The sequence below is a fragment of the Erythrolamprus reginae genome, chromosome 3 (genome assembly GCF_031021105.1).
Source record: "Erythrolamprus reginae isolate rEryReg1 chromosome 3, rEryReg1.hap1, whole genome shotgun sequence".
NCBI lineage: Eukaryota > Metazoa > Chordata > Lepidosauria > Squamata > Dipsadidae > Erythrolamprus > Erythrolamprus reginae.
Window position 1 is genome coordinate 119,231,784 of NC_091952.1, and position 16,931 is coordinate 119,248,714.

Below are 16,931 nucleotides of genomic sequence, written 5' to 3' on the forward strand. Positions count from 1 at the left end.
CAGCAAGACTATTATATGCTCAAAACTGGAAAAGTTAGATACTGTCTAGAAAGGAGGAATAGCTGGTGAAGATAATGGAAGTTGCAGAGATGGCTAAATCAACTTTCTTTATTAAAGACATGCTTATTGCTGACTGGAAATCCCCTTATAATATTTTTAACATGAAATAGAAAAAGTGCATTTATGATTTTATGATTAGAAAAAAAATGGATAATAGAAAAAAGTGAGCTTTTTTCCTTCGTAATCATAGAGTAATAATATCATGTTTATATTTGCTGCAGAAGATAATGGAAGCTTCTTGTATGTCTTTTTGTGCTCTTTTCTTTCTCCTTTTATTCTTTATTATTTTTACATTTTTTTGTAAAAAAAAATTAATAGTTTATTTTTTTAAAAGTGCCACCATGAGATGTTGTTTTGCAGCTTCATTTATCACTCCTATCATGGGAGTGGTAAATAGGAAAACTTTACACAATCTCATATCTTTGTATTGCATTGGATCGGTTTCTTTAAAAAGTGACTTTACTTGTTCCATGGTCTAGGCAATATGCCAGGAATAATGTGTGGGATGGGCACCTATTATTTATTCCAACAGAGTGTCTCCATTTTTGTAAAGGAAAGTAGGGCTTTAAAGCATTTGTTCTATTTGACAGGTTTACGGACGAATCAACAAAACCAAAAAGAGCCAGCTTTGTTTATTATTATTATTGTTGCTGTTGTTATTGTTGTTGTTGTTGTTGTTATTATTATTATTATTATTATTATTATTATTATTTAGATTTGTATGCCACCCCTCTCCGCAGACTCGGGGCGGCTCACAATAACAATAAAGACAATGTAAAACAAATCTAATAATTTAAAAAACACTAAAAAACCCATTATTAAGAGCAAACATACACACAAACATACTATGTATAAACTGTATAGGCCCTGGGGAGATGTCTCAATTCCCCCATGCCTGACGGCAGAGGTGGGTTTTAAGAAGTTTACGAAAGGCAAGGAGGGTGGGGGCAGTTCTAATCTCCGGGGGGAGCTGGTTCCAGAGGGTTGGGGCCACCACAGAGAAGGCTCTTCCCCTGGTTCCCGCCAAACGACATTGTTTAGTCGACGGGACCCGGAGAAGGCCAACTCTGTGGGACCTAACCATAGTGCAATGATAGTGAATCTATGGCATATGTGTCACATGTAGCACGCAGAGCCATATCTGAGAACACGCAAGACATTGCCCTCTGTCAGCCAGCTGATTTTTGGGCTTCTTTCAGCCATTTTTGCTCTCTCCAGGCTTCAGCAAAGCCTCCTGAAGCCTGGGGATGGTAAAAAAATGGTCCAAGAGGCCAACCGGAAGTTAGGAAACAAACTTCCAGTTAGGTCTCTGAGCTGTTTTTCACTGTCCCCAGGGTTCAGATGGTGAAAAACGGCCCAACAGGCCTACCAGAAAGCTTCAGTGAGGCCTGTGCTCATGTGTGAGGGAGAGGGGTTCACTGGGGGTGTTGTGCGCATGTGCGGTAGAGCATTGCATTATGGATGTGAGCACACACGCACACATGATAGCGCGCACATGGGCATCCTTTTTGCACCTAAGCCAAAAAAGGTTCGCCATCACTGTTAGAAACCAGGAGACTGTGAATTCTAGTCCTACCTTATGAAAGCCAATTGGGTGAGTTTTGGCCAGTCACTCACTCTCAGTCAGACTCACCTCAATGGGTTTTTGTTGTGGGAAAAATAGAAGGAAGGAGTATTAGATATATTTGCCACCTTGAACTATTTACAAAAATAATAAAAGGGGGATTAAGAAAAAAAACAATGCTATAAATGGAACCAACTACCCCCGATGTCTGTACTCAGGGATGGGCTACTGCCCGGATGGGGGGGCGGGGGGGGGGGACACACGCAGTGGGGTAGTGAAAATGGAGCTTTACCCCAGAACACCCAATTTGCACTGAAAGATGTTGAAAGAAAATGCAGGGCATCCTGCACAAGCCACGCCCACAATGTGGTAGTAAAAATTTTGGTAGCCCTTCACTGTGTACTGCTCCCACCCTACTGGCCTTCCAAGATTTTTAATAGTTCAATTTATTGCAGTTTGATCAAACTAAAGGCCAGAGACTGGTATTTCTTCTTCAAAATATTCATGTGCCTTGGATGCATCCTATTAGAGCAGAAATGCCTTATTAATACCCACAAGTGAGAAGTGTTGTTATTTTGTCCTCATAAATTATAGCACCTGATACCCATAGGAATCTCTCCAAATATATGACTGATGTGAACCATTGGATTATTCTGGGCAGATGGGATGGTGGTAGATTTTTTTTAAAAAAGAAACAGTGCTTAACTGAGATCATTATAGGTAGATCTTGAGACTGGCAATTCCTTTGCTAAGTAATGCGATAGTTAAAGGAGATATCACATGGCCATGATGGGTTTACAACCTTGCTTTCCCCCCCTGGTTTTTAAGTGAATCATCCATGGTTATTAAGTGAGGCATCAGGTGACCATGAATTGTGCTTTTATTGCCAGCTTCTCATTGACTGTGCTTTGTCAAAAACTAGATGTAAAGTGCCTAAATGGCAATCAATTCAATTCAATTCAATTTATTAGATTTGTATGCCGCCCCTCTCCGAAGACTCCGGGCGGCTCACAACAATGATAAAAACAATATTATAGTGGCACAAATCTAATATTAAAAGAAATAACTAAAACCCTATCATATTAAAACCAGACAACACATACATTCCAAACATAAATTATAAGGAGCCTGGGGAAAAGATGTCTCAAATCCCCCATGCCTGGCGGTATAGGTGGGTCTTGAGTAGTTTACGGAAGACAAAGAGGGTGGGAGCAGTTCTAATCTCCGGGGGGAGTTGATTCCAGAGGGCCGGGGCCACCACAGAGAAGGCTCTTCCCCTGGGGCCCGCCAGATGACATTGTTTAGTCAACGGGACCCAGAGAAGGCCAACTCTGTGAGACAGGATTGTGGGATGCTATGACAATTGTGAATGCTGTGAAGCACCCAAACTCAATCATACTGCAATGGTTGTGTGTGGACTAATCATAAAGTTGTTTTTCAATATTGTTGTAATTTTGAATCACTGTTAAACAGCACAAGGAGTATCTATAAAATTAAAACTACAAGCAGTGTTGAGGGCAGGTGGAGAAAATTTACCCCTTTATTTTCCTAATCAACCAATGTTCTTGTCTTATTGTTGAAATCATAATTATATATCCCTCCAGATGTTGCTGAACCATTTCTTCCTTTATCCATTGAAAGTCTGCTGAAGCTGATGAAGATTGTCTTCTTCTTCTCTGCCCTTCTAAGGAGATAAAATAAAATGTGCACATGTTTAGTAATCCAATGGACATATTTTGTCACGAGGCCTAAAAAGCCTGGCAAATGTACCCACAGTCTTTCTTTGGCATTAATAGCCACCCTCATGTATAAGGGCCACCATGGTGCATACTCAGGGAATGTTATGTACTATTATTTCAATTTCAGCAATATTATTTTTTCTGGTAAATATTATTCTGGAAACTCTGCAGGTGCCACTTGCAAAAACCCACTTCTGGTCCCACATCTATCTTGGGAGCAATGGCTTGGGGCTCCAAGTTGTATCATTGTGGCTGCACCAGGTCTGTTGGTCATGCTTCAGCAGGATGACTGTTTATTTAACCACATCCTGTTAGGCATGATCCCCACTTATATATTTTTAGTAGAGCTTCAATTGAATCTGTTAAATCCTGTAAGTTCTGTAATGTTCTATATCTAGGTTAACTTGTTAAACAGTGTTGTTAAGCAGAAATTGTAATAACCCATAGGAATTGTTTACCTGCTTCCTATTGGTCGCTGTAGAAGGCGCCAAAATGGAAGAGCTGTCAGCCGCCGGCTGTTGCTGGGGGAAAGTCTTTAAATAGAAGCGCTACTTGTCTTACGCGCCTTCTGCTTCACTCGCGCCTGGAGTGAAAGTGTTTCAGCCGCTCGCTACGAGCCTAAGAGAAATAAAGAGTTTAAATTGGAGACCGTGTTTCTCGGTTATTACATTGGCGACGAGGGTCTTAGCGGTGATTTTTTTTGTGGAAAAAATCAGTATGTCAACCCCTTCACTTATTCAGCCTCCGGAGCTGTTTGACCCAGAGAGGTCAACTTGGTCAGCCTACATGGCTAAATTTGAAATATTCTTAGAAGCTGCCAGTCTGCATACAGCTGAGGACAGCAGGAAACGTGCCTTATTTTTGAACTATTGTGGCACACACATATTTGAGTTGGCAGGGACTTTGACAGATCCTGAGCCTCCTAATTTTGTGCCATGGACTACTTTGCAAACCAAATTGGCTGCACATTTTAAACCTACTAAGCCACCGATAGTTTACAGGCACCAATTCTCGCGTATGTCTCAGTCGGATGGGGAATCGATTAACCAATTCGCAACCCGTTTGCGCACTATTTTGGCAAAATGTCAATTTGACAATCCTGAAGCGAGATTGACAGACGCCCTTATATTTGGAATGCGGAACGTCATGATAAGGAACAAGCTTTTAGCAACTGAAGACTCGTCCTTACAGGACGTGATTAAGGCTGCTCAGACAGCTGAGGTAGCTGAGGCTGCGGCAGCTGATTTAAAATCTAATGACAAGCTGCAGACTGTTTTTAAAATCTCAGATACTCAGCGTGCCTCTGCTCGCCGCCAGACTGACGGTCAGTTCTCCGACTACGATGACTACAATGAACACTGCTGTTACCTACGAGGACCGCCGGACAGACAAGCCCGATCAACTTTTCCTGCCTGCGCCGGTTGCAAAGGTCAACATCAGAGGTCCCGCTGCCCCTTTAAGGACGCCTTTTGCTACAGATGTGAGAAGAGAGGCCACATCGCCGCCGCTTGCAGAGCTGCCATGCCCGATGACATCCCTTCCACCCAAGGTCAACAGCCTACTTTTTCTTCTCAACGATCCTACCGTCCTTTCAGGCCACAGGGACGGGGGTACCGCCGACCTTGGAATGCCAGAGGTAACCGCGCTTTCAGTGACTCTGGAGTTTACCCTCCTGCCCCTAATAAAATTATTGTCCCCCTTTTCTTAAACCATCAGCCATGCCATATGGAGTTGGACACTGGCTCCAAATATACTCTAATGCCATGGCATAAATTGCATTTATATGTACCGGGTTTGTCACGGGACGTTTTACAGCCTTTGGACATTTCAATCAATGACTTCCAGGGTCACCCTATTAGGGTCTTGGGTAAAACCAGGGTACCTATAACCTTTCGAAACGTTCACCATGTTCTGCCTATTTTAGTTGTGGAAGGTGCTAATCACTCCCTTTTGGGTTTGGACTGGATGGCACCTTTGGGGTTAGCAGTCACCGGCCTAAACAAATTGACATATTCTACTGTACCTAATTTTGTTAATGAATTCCCTGAGGTTTTCCGTGATGGCCTGGGTACCTTTAAAGGGCCTCCTATATCTTTTTCTTTAGATCCTGCTGTTCCTCCCGTTAGGTTAAAACCACGCAGGGTGCCCTTGCCCTTACTCAGTAAGTTGGATGAGCAATTAACTAAACTGCAAGCACAAGGCATACTGGTACCAGTTGAACATTCAAAATACGTGTCAAGATCTAGAGACTCTCTGGATTTGCATGCAAAATAAAGAAGGTTCTGTCATTAGAATTGGGGTGATCTATAGGCCTCCAGGGCAATCCGAGGAATATGACAACAAGATGGTGGATGAAATTACCCAAATGGCAGTAAAGGGAGATATTGTGGTTATGGGTGATTTCAACATGCCTGATGTTGACTGGAATATCCCCAGTGCCCTTACATGCAAAAGTAAGAATATAGTAGAGGCCTTTACAGGAGCAGCTCTGGCACAGCTGGTTAAGACACCAACTAGAGGGGAGAATATTCTAGATTTAGTTTTTACGAATGGGAATTGGGTTTCAGATGTCAAGGTGGGAGAAAATTTAGGTTGCAGTGACCATCTATGTTTGTGGTTTGATGTAAAAACTCATTGTGAGCAATCCTATAATGCAACCAAAGTATTGGATTTCAGAAAAACAAATTTTAATGCAATGGGAGAATATTTAGATAATGAATTAAAGGGGAGGGATAAAATGGCAGGAGCGAGTATCCAGTGGACTGTATTAAAAAAGGCCATCTTAAAAGCCACTGGACTGTATGTAAGACAAATAACTAAAGGTAAAAGGAAGAAGAAACCGCTATGGTTTAGCAATGAAGTAAGGGCTATAGTCAATGAAAAAAAGGCTGCCTATAGGAGGTATAAAGAGTCTGGAAGTATAGCTGATAGGGAGGTATATAAAATGAGACAGAAGGAGGCGAAACAGATAATATATGCTGCTAAAGCCTCAAAAGAGGAAGAAATTGCCAAATCTGTAAAGAAGGGGGATAAAACCTTCTTCAGATATATTAATGATAAGAAGAAGAAAAACTGCGGCATCACGAAGCTTAGTACCGGGAATAATACATGCATTAATGGGAATAAGGAGATCGCTGACCATTTCAATAGCTACTTCTGTTCAGTTTTCTCAAAAGACACCTTACAAAATAATACTATAGAGGGATATAGCATTGCTTCCAGCTGTACGGATTCAGCTCCAGTGATCTTAGAAGCCGATGTCTTAGAAGAACTTGAACGATTAAAGATAAATAAGGCAATGGGTCCAGATGGCATCCACCCCAGAGTTCTTAAAGAACTCAGATCTGTCATTGCTACCCCCCTGACTGATTTGTTTAACCAATCCTTGTTAACAGGAGAAGTTCCTGAGGATTGGAGAATGGCCAGTGTTGTGCCTATTCACAAGAAGGGCAGTAGAGAAGAAGCTGGTAACTACAGGCCAGTTAGCTTGACATCAGTTGTAGTTAAAATGATGGAGACTCTACTCAAAAAGAGGATAAATCAGCACCTAAAAAACAATAACTTATTAGACCCAAATCAGCATGGCTTTACTGAAGGCAAATCATGTCAGACTAATCTCATTGATTTCTTTGACTATGTCACAAAGGTGTTGGATGAAGGTGGTGCCGTGGATATTGCCTACCTGGACTTCAGCAAAGCCTTTGATACGGTTCCACATAAAGAGCTGATAGATAAATTAGTGAAGATTGGACTTAATCCCTGGATAGTTCAATGGATTTGCAGCTGGCTGAAGCGTAGACATCAGAGAGTTATTGTTAATGGCGAGTATTCTGAGCAGAGTCAGGTTACAAGCGGTGTGCCACAAGGATCTGTTCTGGGTCCTATTCTTTTTAATATATTTGTGAGTGACATAGGGGAAGGTTTGGTAGGGAAGGTTTGCCTATTTGCCGATGACTCTAAAGTGTGCAATAGGGTTGATATTCCTGGAGGCGTCTGTAATATGGTAAATGATTTAGCTTTACTAGATAAATGGTCTAAGCAATGGAAACTGCAGTTTAATGTTTCCAAATGTAAAATAATGCACTTGGGGAAAAGGAATCCTCAATCTGAGTATTGTATTGGCAGTTCAGTGTTGGAAAATACTTCAAAAGAAAAGGATTTAGGGGTAGTGATTTCTGACAGTCTCAAAATGGGTGAACAGTGCAGTCAGGCGGTAGGGAAAGCAAGTAGGATGCTTGGCTGCATAGCTAGAGGTATAACAAGCAGGAAGAGGGAGATTATGATCCCGCTATATAGAATGCTGGTGAGACCACATTTGGAATACTGTGTTCAGTTCTGGAGACCTCACCTACAAAAAGATATTGACAAAATTGAACGGGTCCAAAGACGGGCTACAAGAATGGTGGAAGGTCTTAAGCATAAAACGTATCAGGAAAGACTTAATGAACTCAATCTGTATAGTCTGGAGGACAGAAGGAAAAGGGGGGACATGATCGAAACATTTAAATATATTAAAGGGTTAAATAAGGTCCAGGAGGGAAGTGTTTTTAATAGGAAAGTGAACACAAGAACAAGGGGACACAATCTGAAGTTAGTTGGGGGAAAGATCAAAAGCAACATGAGAAAATATTATTTTACTGAAAGAGTAGTAGATCCTTGGAACAAACTTCCAGCAGATGTGGTAGATAAATCCACAGTAACTGAATTTAAACATGCCTGGGATAAACATATATCCATCCTAAGATAAAATACAGAAAATAGTATAAGGGCAGACTAGATGGACCATGAGGTCTTTTTCTGCCGTCAGACTTCTATGTTTCTATGTTTCTATGCTCCCTGGGAAACCCCGATTGTAACCCCACTTAAGCCAGATGGTTCGCTTCGAGTTTGTGCAGATTATAAGTCAACCATTAATAAGGCACTACAGCACAACTCGTACCCCATTCCAGTAGTGCAGCAGCTGTTGCACACATTAGGTTCTGGTAAAATCTTCGCAAGGCTGGACCTTGCCCAGGCATACCAGCAGTTAACAGTTGACGAGGCTACTGCTTTATCTCAAACTATTGTAACACACAGAGGTGCCTTCAAGTGTACTCCTCTACAATTTGGGGTTAGTGTTGCTCCTGGTATATTCCAAAGGTTAATGGAGCGCTTGTTAGGGGGCCTTGATGGGGTGGTCCCTTACTTTGACGATATATTAATTTGTGGTGACAACTCTGCCCAGCTGCATACTAGGATTAGACAAGTACTCACGAGATTGAGGGACAAGGGTTTGAGACTAAAACCAGAAAAATGTGTGTGGGGAACTCCCTCAGTAGAATTCTTAGGGTTTCGTATAGATGCTGAAGGCATTCACCCCACAGAAGAAAAAGTGAGAGCCATCAAAGAAGCCCCTGCCCCAACCTGTAAGGCAGAGCTGCAAGCCTTTTTGGGGCTATTAAATTTTTACGCTGTTTTTCTAAAACAGAAAGCCTCCGCAGCTGAGCCGCTCCATCGGCTCCTCCACAAAGGGACAGATTGGGAGTGGGGTGAGAAGGAACAACGGGCGTTTAATACTGTGAAAGATCTTTTGTCATCCCATAGTTTAGTGGTGCAATACAGCTCGACACTTCCCCTGAGGCTCACATGCGATGCTTCTCCGTACGGGGTGGGTGGAGTTTTAGCCCATATCTTTCCTAATGGTCAGGAAGCCCCAATTGCCTATTTTTCGAGAACGTTATCTGGGGCTGAGCGCAATTACGCGCAGATAGACAGGGAAGCTTTGGCATTGGTGGCCGGGGTGAAAAAATTTCACCACTATTTGTTAGGGAGACCGTTCCAACTAGTGACAGACCACAAGCCTCTCTTGGGTCTGTTGGCCACAGGACGGCCAACCCCTCCTTTCATGTCTCCCCGTATGTCCCGGTGGGCTATCTTTCTAGCTGCCTATGATTACAAGCTCATTCATAAAGGGGGATCTGCTATTAACCACGCAGACGGCCTTAGTCGCTGTCCATTGGGACAGAGGGTAGAAGACCCAGCTCCAGCATCAGAGGTGCTCCTCATTGAATTAGATAGAACTCCTGTGGTCACTGCCAGGGAGGTGGCATTGGAAACCAGGCGGGATAAGGTTTTGAGCAGAATTTTAAATTATATTCTAAAAGGCTGGCCATCGAATGGAGACGACCCCTCAGTAGGAGAATTCAAGACAAAGCGGCTGGAGCTATCGGTTATGCATGATTGCATATTATGGGGGGAGAGAGTAGTCGTCCCCGCTGCCCTGAGGCCTCGGGTAATGAAAATGCTGCATGAGGGACACCCAGGGGTGGTGAGGATGAAAGCATTGGCTAGGGGGTATTTATGGTGGCGTGGCTTGGACAGAGAAATAGAGAATTGGGTGGCAACATGTGGCCAGTGCCAAGAAACACGGCCAGACCCGCCTAAAACCACCCCTGCACAGTGGGACAGCCCCCAAGGGCCATGGTCTAGAGTGCACATTGATCTAGCAGGGCCAGTGGGGAACAATATGTTCTTAATTGTGATTGATGCATACCCGAGATGGCTTGAAATAGTGCTGTTAACATCTACCACATCATCAGCAGTGATAAACGTGTTAAGGAAATTATTCACAACGCATGGGTGCCCAGACATATTAGTCTCGGACAATGGGCCCCAATTTACGTCTAAACAGTTTGAGGTGTTCTTAGCTAATCTAGGAGTCCGGCACGCACTCACATCGCCCCACGCAGCCTGGTCTAATGGAGCAGCAGAACGGTATGTTCGCGTGGCCAAAGAGGCCATTAAGAGGTCAGCTCCAGGTGACATCCAGGAAAGATTAGATACATTCCTGCTGACCCAACACATAACGCCTAGTTTGACTACCGGGAAAAGTCCTGCGGAGCTACTTATGGGGAGAAGGTTGAGATCCTCCCTTGATAGGCTGCACCCCTCCTATATTAAATTAAAACCGGACAATGTGTCAATGCCTGAGCGTGCAGTGGCTGTGGGACAAAATGTATATGTTAAGAATTTTGATGCTGGTAAACATTGGGAAAGTGGCATAGTGCAAGATCAGACGGGTCCCAAAACATATATGGTCAAATTACTGGATGGCCGCCTCTGGAAGAGGCACATAGACCACATTCGGGGAAGAGTGGAAAAAGCCGAGAGCGAAGGAAATAAGGCTAACACTCATCCACTCCCCACAGGGAATTTCGCAAGGTCTAACAGGAACCCGGAACCAGTTGATTGGGACTTACCTGGGGGAAGTAGCCATTCCAGCGCTGCCTCTGCTCTGCCATCTCCTGGGCATGGAAGCAATGTGTCTGTTGGACGAGAGGAACCATCTTCGTCGGTGGACACGCAAGTCATGAGCGACCCCAGGCGATCGGATCGGACCTCGCAAAGACCTACTCATTTGGAAGACTTCGTCACTTATTTGTCCGAGTAAATACCTGTAAAACCGTCCAGAAGGGGGAGGGGTGTTAAATCCTGTAAGTTCTGTAATGTTCTATATCTAGGTTAACTTGTTAAACAGTGTTGTTAAGCAGAAATTGTAATAACCCATAGGAATTGTTTACCTGCTTCCTATTGGTCGCTGTAGAAGGCGCCAAAATGGAAGAGCTGTCAGCCGCCGGCTGTTGCTGGGGGAAAGTCTTTAAATAGAAGCGCTACTTGTCTTACGCGCCTTCTGCTTCACTCGCGCCTGGAGTGAAAGTGTTTCAGCCGCTCGCTACGAGCCTAAGAGAAATAAAGAGTTTAAATTGGAGACCGTGTTTCTTGGTTATTACAGAATCCATTTGCTCTTTCCACAAAATTTGTCCTCTGATCCCCCTAGCTCTCTGAAATGAAAGACTTGTGACCCATTTTGGACACTTTGGAATACGTCAAGGAAAGTGTTGATTCCTCATTGTTTTCAAGTAAGCCTTTATCAATGTGAATCATAATCCATATGAAGGCAATTAGAAGCCAGTGAAAAAATCCAGAACTGGATGGACAAAACAATAGAAAAAGCAAGTGCATGCCAAGACATAAATCGGTAGCAGAGTGTTAATGACAGCCATCTGCTGCACGAATCCCAGCAACCAGTTAGGTCCCACAGAGTGGGTCTTCTCCGGGTCCCGTCAACTAAACAATGCCGCTTGGCGGGACCCAGGGGAAGAGCCTTCTCTGTGGTGGCCCCAGCCCTCTGGAACCAACTCCCCCCAGAGATTAGAATTGCCCCCACCCTCCTTGCCTTTCGTAAGCTACTTAAAACCCACCTCTGCCGTCAGGCATGGGGGAACTGAGATACTCTTTCCCCCTAGGCCTGTACAATTTTATGCATGGTATGTATGAATGTATGTTTGGTTTTTACTTTAATGGGTTTTTGATTGTTTTTACTATTGGATTATTGTGTATACTGTTCTATTATTGTTGTTAGCCGCCCCGGGTGTCCGGTGAGGGGCGGCATACAAATCCAATGAATCAAATCAAATCAAATCATTTTGGGCCAAAGGTCAAGAGTTGATTTAGGAACTCAAACAAATCAACTCAGTGCTTTCTTTATTTAATGGAAAGTCTACAGTGAAGTAGCTCTTCTCTCCTTCATTCCATCCCCAATACCAAGTCAGCTGCATAACTGCCAAGAGGCAGGGGTGGGCAGCAGGCAGGACAGGGTGGAATGCAGTTCCATTGGCAGAAATGAAGATGCGTGCACAGCTCCAGCTGATCGGCGGCTGTCACTTCCTGGATTACTGGTGTTGGCTCGGCTCTCCTTTATCCCCCCCTGCTGCTGCTGCCTCTGAGCTCCTTGCTTTTTTCCTCTTTCTTACTTCCTGGCCTTCAATGAGATTCCCTCTCTCCTGCCCGGCTCCCTTCCAGCCTCACGCGGCCACCTCCCACCTGAGGTGCAAGCAGAAGGCGTGGGTGGAATCGGCGCTGGTAGTATTTATGTGTCTGGTAGCACATGTTCGCCTAGCTACCCAGCCTGAGGCAGGGGGGACGACCCAGGAAGGAGAGTGTGTGAAATGTGAAGCAAATTGTCACCCTAGCGAGTGACACTGGTCAGGTTGTAAGTCGAGGACTTAACAGTTCACTTGAACGATGATAATCGTTCAAGCCACTCCCGCCTGATCACATGGCCAGCAAGCCACTCCCACCCAGTCACATAACCATTAAGCCACACTCACAAAATAAGCCACACCCACAGTGTGGCAGCAAAAGTTTTGGCTGCCCATTACTGCCAAGAGACATTTTTCTGGCCAAACATCTGAGGGAACAGTTTGAATTGTTTGTTTGTTTGTTTATTAGACTTCTATGCCGCCATTATCCTCAAACTCAGGGTGGCTCACATCTCATTCCCTTGAGATGCACTTCTTCCTGCACATTTGGCCTGTGAACTCAGCAAGAAAGCTGTAAAAACAACAATTCAAGACCATTCTGAAAAACATACGGCTACGGGTGCATCTGAAAATGTGAAACTGGTTCTTCTAGAGGAGGCTACCCATTCTGGATGCACAAGATCACCGCTCCATCCCTATAATATGTAGATGAAAACGATAAATTGCAGATACAGTGACTGTTTCAAACAGAGTATTACAACATCCCTATCATAAACAGATCTCTCTCTGGCTTCTTCACTGGGAAAAAAAATAAACTTCCATTATTCCAGGGATGAATACTTTATGATAACAACCAGATGATCCACTTTGCTACTTCCTGTTAAATGGCATGTATCATGCTTGTTAAATGGCAATGTGTAAATAATACTTGAGTATAATATCAAATAAAGAATCATTGGCAATAATGTTAAGATCTCTTTTCAAAGCTCTCTAGATGCTGAGTATATTTGCCAACATAGATTCTAATTTTTATTTGCTCAAATGCAGTTTCGTCACCCCTTATCAGCAACATTGTAGTGAATGGGGATGGTGGTGGAAATATTTGCTGCCTAGGCTTTTAAATCTCATTTGGCAATAATATCTGACTTAGCAAACTATCTTAACTTCTTTAAACATTACAGTGTTCCCTCGATTTTCGCGGGGGATGCGTTCCGAGGCTGCCCGCGAAAGTCGAATTTCCGCAAAGTAGAGATGCGGAAGTAAATACACTATTTTTGGCTATGAACAGTGTCACAAGCCTTCCCTTAACACTTTAAAACCCTAAGTTACCATTTCTCATTCCCTTAGCAACCATTTAGATTATTACTCACCATGTTTATTTATTAAAGTTTATTAAAAAAAATATTTATTAAAGGCAGACGAAAGTTTGGCGATGACGTATGACGTCATCGGGCCGGAAAAACCATGGTATAGGGGGAAAAAACGCGAAGTATTTTTTAATTAATATTTTTGAAAAACCGTGGTATAGACGTTTTGCGAAGTTCGAACCCGCAAAAATCGAGGGAACACTGTATACGATATTTACAATCCTACATACTTAAAGTATGACTGAACTGCATGGAACCTCTGTATAAATATGCATCAGATTGGCTTATAAAAAAACAAAGCAGCTCAAGGACTAACAACTCTTAAGTTGGGTGACCTTCAGATGGATGGGATTTACTTCATTTCTTGAATCCCCTTACCAGCTTGGACATGGTTGCTAATTCTAGGAATTGAAATTTGGAAGATGCTGGATTGGAAAAGTGACAGTAAAGTAAACCAGTCTTCTCCAATTAAGTATTTATGCCAGCAGGGCATGTTTGGAGTTAAGCCAACTCATCTGAGAGTACTGATTAGTAAACATATTTTTAGTGATACACAAAATTTAATACTTACTACTTAGCATAAAAATAATTATATATTGACAGTTGGGGAAATGCATGCTAAGAGAGTCAGTCTGGATAGTGTTAAACACCAGGCTAGAAACCAGGAGACTGTGAGTTTTAATCCTGCCATGGGCACTTTTTCTCAGTCTAAGGAAGAAGGCAAGGTCAAACTACTTCTGAAACCTTGCAAGAAAACTGCAGGAATTTGTCCAGTCACTAAGGAGTGAACACTAACACAAGCATTTAAGAACTCTGGAGGGAGAATTTCTAGTACTACACCAGTCAAAGCACAATCAGGTCACCAACCTGTGTTCTGTCGAGCTCTCTGGTAGAATCCTCCCAAAAATGCGCAGATACAATTTCAGACACACACACACACGTTTGAAAATTCAAAACAATGTTCTTTATAATGAAAATTCACTTAAACTAAGCCCTCTTTTGGTATAGCAAAAAGCACTTGTCTCGAAACAAACTGGTAATTTGTACAAGTCCCTTATCAGTTCTGTGATACTTAGCTTGCAGCTGTGAGGCAATTCAAAGTCCTTCTTCTTTCACAAAGTGAAACACACTTTGCTCTGGTTTAGTTTCAAAGCGGGGGGAAATCAGCACACCAAAGGTCAAAGTCAGTAAAGCAGTCACGAAACACAAGGATCAGATAATCCTCCACAATGGCCAAACCCACAGGCTGCTATTTATAGCAGCCTCACTAATTACCACAGCCCCACCCAACCACAGGTGGCCTCATTTTCTTTGATAATAATCTCTCAGTTGTTGTTGCCTATGCATCGCTCTCCGCATGCGTGGCTGTATCATTAACTCTTGTTCTGAATCCAAGGAGGAGCTAGATAATTGATCTCCTTCTGAGCTGTCTGCCACACTCTCCTCCTCCCTGTCACTCATGTCTTCTTGGTCAGAGGAGCCTTCATCAGCAGATTCCACCGGGGGGGGGGGCAAAACAGGCCTGCAGCATGTGGATGTCTCCCCCACAGTCCTTGGAGCAGGAGCTAGGCCAGAGCTAACCACAACCTGACGGATTTTTTTTTCAAGTAAAATATTACTAGAAATCACTGCAAATATAGAAACATTAAAAATGGAAGATAACAAAGCCAGGTTGTCTTATAAGTGACATGAAAACACCAAATCTTTATTTTATTTATTTGTCAAACATGTATAGGATAATAGTACTTTGGATAAACATAACATAAGTAAAAAGTAATGATATAAGAGGACAATAGGACAGTAGGACAGGATGAGTAGAGACAGTGGTGCACGCCCTTTAAAGACCTCTTAGAAACGGAGAGAAGTCGACTGTAGACAATTTAAGGTTAAAGTTTTTGGGGTTTGGGGAAGAAATTACAGAGCATTCCAGGCATTGATCATTCTATTGCTGACATCGGTGCATTTTTTTTGCAATACGACTTCAGCAATAGAGACTTCAATAAGATTTGCAATACAATCTTGCAAACTGTTTGACCAACTTTCCATGTAACGACTCTGGTGAAAAGGAAAAGCATTCATGACCAGAAATGAAATGTCTTTATTTTTTTTAAAAATAAAAAAAATAAAGCTAATATTCTAATTATTTTCTGCATTTGGGAGAAATATTAAAACTGCTGGTCAAAAAAGGCATGTATAAATCAATCGCAAAAACTATTTGTGTAGAAATATAAGCAACTTAACATTTTTCATGTTTTTTAGAAAAAGAATGCAATTTGAGAATCGGGCGTGAACTGCACGTGGCATTGACCAAAATGACCTTCCATTTTTGGAAATTGCATGTTTCATCATTTAAGTACAGTAGGTGTCCACCCTGGTGAGAAGCAAGTTCCTTGGGTTTTTCCCAAGGAAAAATCTCTGAGAGATGAGATGATTTATATACCGGTACTACACCTGCCAAATGAGAAGAGCGGTGTGTGTGTGTGTGTGTGTGTGTGTCTGCTGTATACAAAACCTATTATCTCTCCATCAGCTGTCATCTTTTGTTGCAATCATTAAAATGATATCAGCTCAGTTTCCAAGGGCAAAGATATTGGAGCCCTCCTTTTTCTTCTCCTTCTTTCTCTCTCTCTCCCTGTCTCTCTTTCTACATGCTCTGCTATTTCCACATTGTTTCGTTGTAAAAATGAAACCAACAAATAAAGGAAGGTGGGGATTGCATACCCGAGAAAGGGTGTGAAAGATGGAGGTTGGGCACACCAACAGAAATAGGTCAATCCTTCAAAGGCACCAGCCAGGACTCGTTAAATGCCAATTAAAGATTACGCTATTCCATGGCATTAATTGATGGGGTAATACCCAATCACCCAACATTTTAAAAAGGCAGCTATATGCATAAGTTTGATGCAGTTCTTGAGAAAAGAACTGAAAAAGCTTATTGGATAAGAAGTGAAAGGTTTTCAAAGGAAGAAAAAAATCAAGAAAGTGCAGTGGTTGTTTTTTTAGAACAAGCACCTTTGGTGGAGAGGAGAGAGAAGGAAGAGAGTGAGAAAGGGAAGGAAGGAAAGAGAAATAATGGAGGGAGGCAGAGAGGTGGGGGAGGAAGGAAAGAGTAAGAGATAAGGGAGGGAGGGAGGGACAGAGAGAGAGAGAGAATGTTTTCTCTCACACTCTCACTTTTTCTTACTCAAATAAAAGTACTGCTGCTGCTGCCATGAGAAAAGTCCAATAATGACTCCTAAAACCAGTGGTGTCCTGGGTGACAGATTTAAACACAATTTTCTAAGATTATGATTTTATTTACTATTTTGAAATTTGCTTTTCGCAATTTTTCTTTTTTCTTTTTGTACAAAAGAAAGGACATTTATTTTATAAACAGGGACCTAAGAAGAACCATGCTAGG